Below are 6,000 nucleotides of genomic sequence, written 5' to 3'. Positions count from 1 at the left end.
CCTTCCGTAATTCTTATTGGCATACAAACTGGTTTCAAAACCGAAGCTGATAGAGAAATGAAATAATCCAATAGGATTATTTAGTATTTAAAACAATTAATATTTATTTACGAAATTTTTCCGTGTTTTGTTTTAAGTTACTTATACTGAGCGTTTTCTTGGTAATCGATTTTCATGTCATTTTATTAACACTCATAACAATTTGTCTGTTGATTTTCTTTACAAAACTTTTTAACCTTTTTCCTGACTGATTCCTATTGTGTTGCACGACAGAAATTAGTTATCTGGAAAATTCATTTTAAATGCTAATCAAAACTCTTCCGAATTTTCTTGGTAGCCTACTTTGCATAACCTTGACATTAATGAACTTTTATACACTTTCCTTAACCTAGCCATTTGCAGTTTACCCCGGATAAAGTAATTTCTACTCTTCAAAAACGTTCAGATTATAGGATTTCGTACTTTTTTTCTTTTCAACTCAATTAGATTTCATAACGTACTTCTCACCTGACTGTGTGGTAGGTTTAGCCTAAAATTGGTTAAAAGTGTTTACGTTTTTCTTTGTTCTAGTTCAGAAGCAAAAAATTCGTTAGAAATATAACAACTTTAATTGTTTAGTTTATATGTTGGTTGCCAGTCTAAGCTGTTTCTTCAACATTTGTAGCCCACACTTGACAACAACGAGAGATGTGTCTGTGATCAGGTCATGCTTGTTGTCATTGGTTAAGCTATTAGACACAACTCGCTTGTAGTTTTAGATTGGGACTTCAAGTTAAGAAACCACAAATAAATCCAAAAGCAGCTTCCTGTAATACGTTTTTGTTTTCTTTGTTTTGTTCTGTACGAAGATAACCGACCGCTGTTTTTCATTTAGCCTATTCAAAATTTTAGTGAACTCTCTTTCCAATTAATTTTTGGAACTAAATCTCAGTTCTGTACTTTTGCTTATTTTTCTTTTCAAAATATTAATTTATTTTATTCAGCTTAATCACCTCGTTTCAGTTCATTTGTTTTACTGTTTCAGTAAAACAAACAAAGTACGATTATATTCGCCAAAATTGTCTCGTTTTCGATCCAGCCAACTGAACTAGACATATAGCCCCTCATCAATCAAATCCCCAGTGCTCTAACTTTGCACATCAGTCTTTAAGTGTGTAAGATTTACATAAATCGATAACTCCTCATTCTTTAACTTAATTCTCTACCGCGAATGTAGTAAAGTATCCCTTGAAATGTTTTGTTAAGTGATACACGGAATACTAAGGTTTAATATTAGCAACTTCACAAAAAATATTTAGTTAATTTTGCGATCAAAGAGAGTTCTTACTTCATTAATATAATTCACATTCTGGAGACAAACTGAAAACAAGTTCACTGTGTTCAATCTATTGATTTTGAGATTTGTATTTTGTACATATGCCAAAACTACGTGTTATTATTCCTAATTACGAATACGGACAATAGTGAAGACAACCAATCAGCATATTGGTCAGTTGTGGCAGAAGAAGAGGATTTTACCCATCCTCCCTAATAAACACAAATTTATTTTCAGTAGGAGACCTCCAAGCGGTCGGGGTCTGGTACAGCTACTTCTTCTGCCCCACCTATAAGGCTTTGGTCAGCAACATCCAACCACCTATCATCCACACTAAAGATTGTCTATTCACTCTGATAACGCATCCACAACTTAAATTAGGGGGACGTCTTGTGGTACCACACGAACTTGAGCCCGGTTCGCCAGCTCCAAGGCTTCATCAAAAGACCAACCTGCACCTTCGCTTCAAATAGATATGAAAGTGTTTTTAATTCTTGAAATAATCAGCAACGGCACATGATACTTGCATTTTAGGTTGATATAAATTATGAATTGTTTGTTTTGGAATTTTGCACAAAGCTACTCGAGGGCTATCTGTGCTAGCCGTCCCTAATTTAGCAGTGTAAGACTAGAGGGAAAGCAGCTAGTCATCACCATCCACCGCCAACTCTTTTACCAACGAATAGTGGGATTGACCGTAACTTTATAACGCCCCCACGGCTGGGAGGGCGAGCATGTTTGGCGCGACGCGGGCGCGAACCCGCGACCCTCGGATTACGAGTCGCACGCCTTACGCGTTTGGCCATGCCAGGCCTATATATTATGAAAAGCTTCTAACATTGTCAAAAAACGTTTTTTTTTTTTGTAGGTAAAGTACCAGCTGTTTTCGCTCATCAAGAGATTGGTGTATTTATACATTAAAAGCTTGTCTAGTGTAATAAAATTTTAGCGTCATGGTTTTCAACACTAAAATTACTCAAAAACTTAATACCATTTAATAGCAGAATTATAAAATGTTTTCCGTACTCTGAAATAACATTAGAAAACTTTCACAAAAAAGCGGCAAAATATATTACAATGATATTTTTTTTTCTTATATAGGTTATTGCAATTACGTCGTATTTCATATGGCACTACTCACGTATCAAAAATCACTTTGGTAGTTAGCACATACCTCTTATACAATGTATGCGGTTATATATATAAAACGGCTCATTTGGGTTGAGAAAATATTTTACATAGAAGAGCGAACAACGTTTCGACCTTCTTCGGTCATCGTCAGGTTCACAAAGAAAGAGATAACTGACCGGAAGCTGACCACATGTTTGAAAGTGGTTGTGTAACTGAGTGTCGGAATGTAGAGGGCGGTGTTAGATGTTTGAATATATAATTTTATTTATTTTATTATATTAATATAGGTATAAAGGCGTTCCTTTATATTGGTTTATTTTGGGTTTAAGTTGTTGTATAAGTAAGGCTTTTTTAATTTTGCGTTTGTTTATGTTTGTTTCTTTATTTAGCATTTGAGTGTTTTCTATGGTTATGTTGTGTTTATTTGACTTGCAGTGTTGGAAAACGTGTGTAGGTGACTTTTTATGTTCTTTGAATCTGGTTTCCATTTTTCTGCTTGTTACTACAATATAAAAGTCGTGGCAGTTATCACATTGTATTTTATAAATAATGTTGGTGTGGTGTTTGTCAGTGTAGTTTTTACATATTATAAACCTCAGATTTGTGCCTGGTTTTTGAATAAATTTGGTATTAACTGGAATGTCATATTTTGTTACTAGTTTTTGCCAAATGTTGGTTATTTGACTGCTGATGTCAGGAATATATGGTATACAGCAGTATATGGTTTCGTGATTTTTTGATTCGTGAGATATATTTACTTTTGTTGGTTGATTTTGCTTTCTGTCTAGGTGTGTGCGTATAATGTTTTCTACGGTTTGTGGAGGAAACTTATTGATGTTGATGAAGTATTGTTTTATTTTGTCTAATTCATCGTTAATTTTATCTGGTGAGCATAGTTTTATGGCTGTGTTTATTTGGTTTCTTAGTATGTTGAGTTTTTGTTTTGTTTCATGTGCTGAGTCCCAAGGAATATATAGTCCAGTATGGGTGATTTTTCGGTGGATTTCTGTTTTGAATTGTGTGTCGGTTCTTGTAATTTTGAGGTTAAGAAATGATATTTGATTGCTTTCTTCCTGTTCACATGTGAAGTTAATGTTGGGATGTATAGAGTTAATGTGATTGAAAAATTAAGTATGTGTTCTGTAGATTTGAATCCCGCAACCGTGTCATCTACATATCTGTACCAGTATAGTGGTGGATGTAATGCTGTGTTAATTGCTTGTGTTTCAACTTGTGTCATAAAAATATTGGCTAGAACTGGTGATACTGGGTTGCCCATGCTTAGGGCATTTGTTTGTATATAGTTTTGGTTGTTGAACATAAAGTTTGTCTTTATCGTGGTGAATTCTATGAGGGTTGCTAATTGGTTACTGGGAATGTCTATAGTTGGGTTAGGGTCTCGGATATAGAGTTCTAAGGCTATCTTGCAGGCTTCAGTTGTTGGAACTTCTGTAAAGAGGGATATAACATCGAAACTGGCCATTAAGGCTTTATGATTAAGTTGATTTAGATTAGACTTGAAATTAAAAGAGTCTTTGATGAATGAGCTGGATGATGTTACATATTTGGAGAATGCCCATGCTATGTATTTACCAAGATTGTAATTAAACGATTCATATGTGGACATTATTGGTCGTAATGGACAAACTGGTTTATGAGGTTTGGGGATGCCGTATATTTGTGGTGTGCGTGAGTCGGTTTTACGTAGGTAGGAATAAAGTGTTTGTGAAATTGTGTTGGCTTTTTTCATTTGTAGTAGTAATTTGTTCAGTTGCGTCTCGTGTGTCTTTGTTGGATTTGTGTGTATTGGTTTAAATTTGTTCGTGTCTGATAGGATGTTATTCATTTTTTGGATGTATTTATTCGTGTTCATTATGACTATAGCGTTACCTTTATCTGCTTTTAGAATTTTTATGTTTTTGTCTTGTTTTAGGTTTTTTAATGGAATTAATGTCTCTTTTTGTAAGGTTGTTTTTTAGTTTTCTGTTTTGTGAAATTATGTTGATGGTTTTGTGAGAAAATTCTTTGAAAAAATCGTTTAAGATGTTGTTTTTAGGTGTTTCTGGTAAATATAAATTTGTAATTTTACCTGGGAAGTTTGGCTGATGGATGTCAATAAAATTATCTAAGTTGTCTTCTTTCTGTTGGTTGTTTTTGGTTGTTTCCTTGTTTTTGTTTTCTGTAAAAAGTATCACAAGTCTCCTGGCTAGATCTTCTAAACATGTTTTGATTTCTATGGTTGGAATGTACCTAGGTGCTATTGCGAAGTTGAGTCCTTTGTTAAGTAGATGTATCTCGTCTGTGTTTAATTGTCGGTCGGATCTGTTAATTATGAGGTTAGTCAACGGTTTGTCATGTTGATGTCTTTTCTGTTGTTTGCATCTTAATTTTTCTAGTTTTTTGTTGTGGCAGATCTTTTTGTCTCTGTCGTTCTTAGTATTGATTTGGTTTATGTTTCGTTGTATAAGTCCGTAAATCTCTGGTTGAATGCAGCATGACAGTTGATGATCTAGGTTCATTTTTTGTTTTTGTAAGTCGTGTAGTTCTTTGTATTTTGTGTTCAACATGGCTTTAAGTAGTTTTTTTCTGTAAATTTTGAATAATGTTTGTGTATTTATTAAATTTTTTTGAAAGTTTTACATTTACAAAATTAGGGGTTAGTTGTTCCTTTCTACATTGTTGAATAAAATAAATGTCATTTCTTCTATTGATAATTCGTTGGTTTAAATTTCTTAGTTTCTTAACGATCGTGTGAGCGTGTACTGTTAATAGTGGTGTACGGTATGCTAGTTCAGACATAATGGTAACAGGTAAGTACAAATACACTGAGAAAAACACAAAAACTTACACTTCTCGTACAATCGCCGTGATGAAATAATAATCAGTGATGTCGAGAAAACCCACTTGTAGAGAAATATATATGCAAAAACGGCTCGTTTGGATTGAGAAAATATTTTACATAGAAGAGCGTTTTCGAACACTGTAAGTCAAATAAACACAACATAACCATAGAAAACACTCAAATACTAAATAAAGAAACAAACATAAACAAACGCAAAATTAAAGAAGCCTTACTTATACAAAAACTTAAACCCAAAATAAACCAATATAAAGGAACGCCTTTATACCTATTTTAATATAATAAAATAAATAAAATTATATATTCAAACATCTAACACCGCCCTCTACACTCCGACACTCAGTTACACAACCCCTTTCAAACATGTGGTCAGCTTCCGGTCAGTTACCTCTTTCTTTGTGAACCTGACGATGACCGAAGAAGGTCGAAACGTTGTTCGCTCTTCTATGTAAAATATTTTCTCAACCTAAACGAGCCGTTTTTGCATATATATTTCTCTACAAGTGGGTTTTCTCGACATCACTAATGTATGCGGTTATTTAAGACAATTCACATAACTGAACCTTATATCAACAGCATACAGAACGAAGGCGACGGAGGGCATTACCTTTTTTTTTTTTTTACTTCAGATGGTTACTTCCGTTTTTATTTTTTCTATTTGTAGTTACTCTTGACCTAGACACCTTAGATTTCA

Source organism: Tachypleus tridentatus, chromosome 8 (genome assembly GCF_004210375.1).
Source record: "Tachypleus tridentatus isolate NWPU-2018 chromosome 8, ASM421037v1, whole genome shotgun sequence".
NCBI classification, from domain to species: domain Eukaryota; kingdom Metazoa; phylum Arthropoda; class Merostomata; order Xiphosura; family Limulidae; genus Tachypleus; species Tachypleus tridentatus.
The sequence above is the reverse complement of the archived record's forward strand: the minus strand, read 5'-3'. Positions refer to the sequence as shown.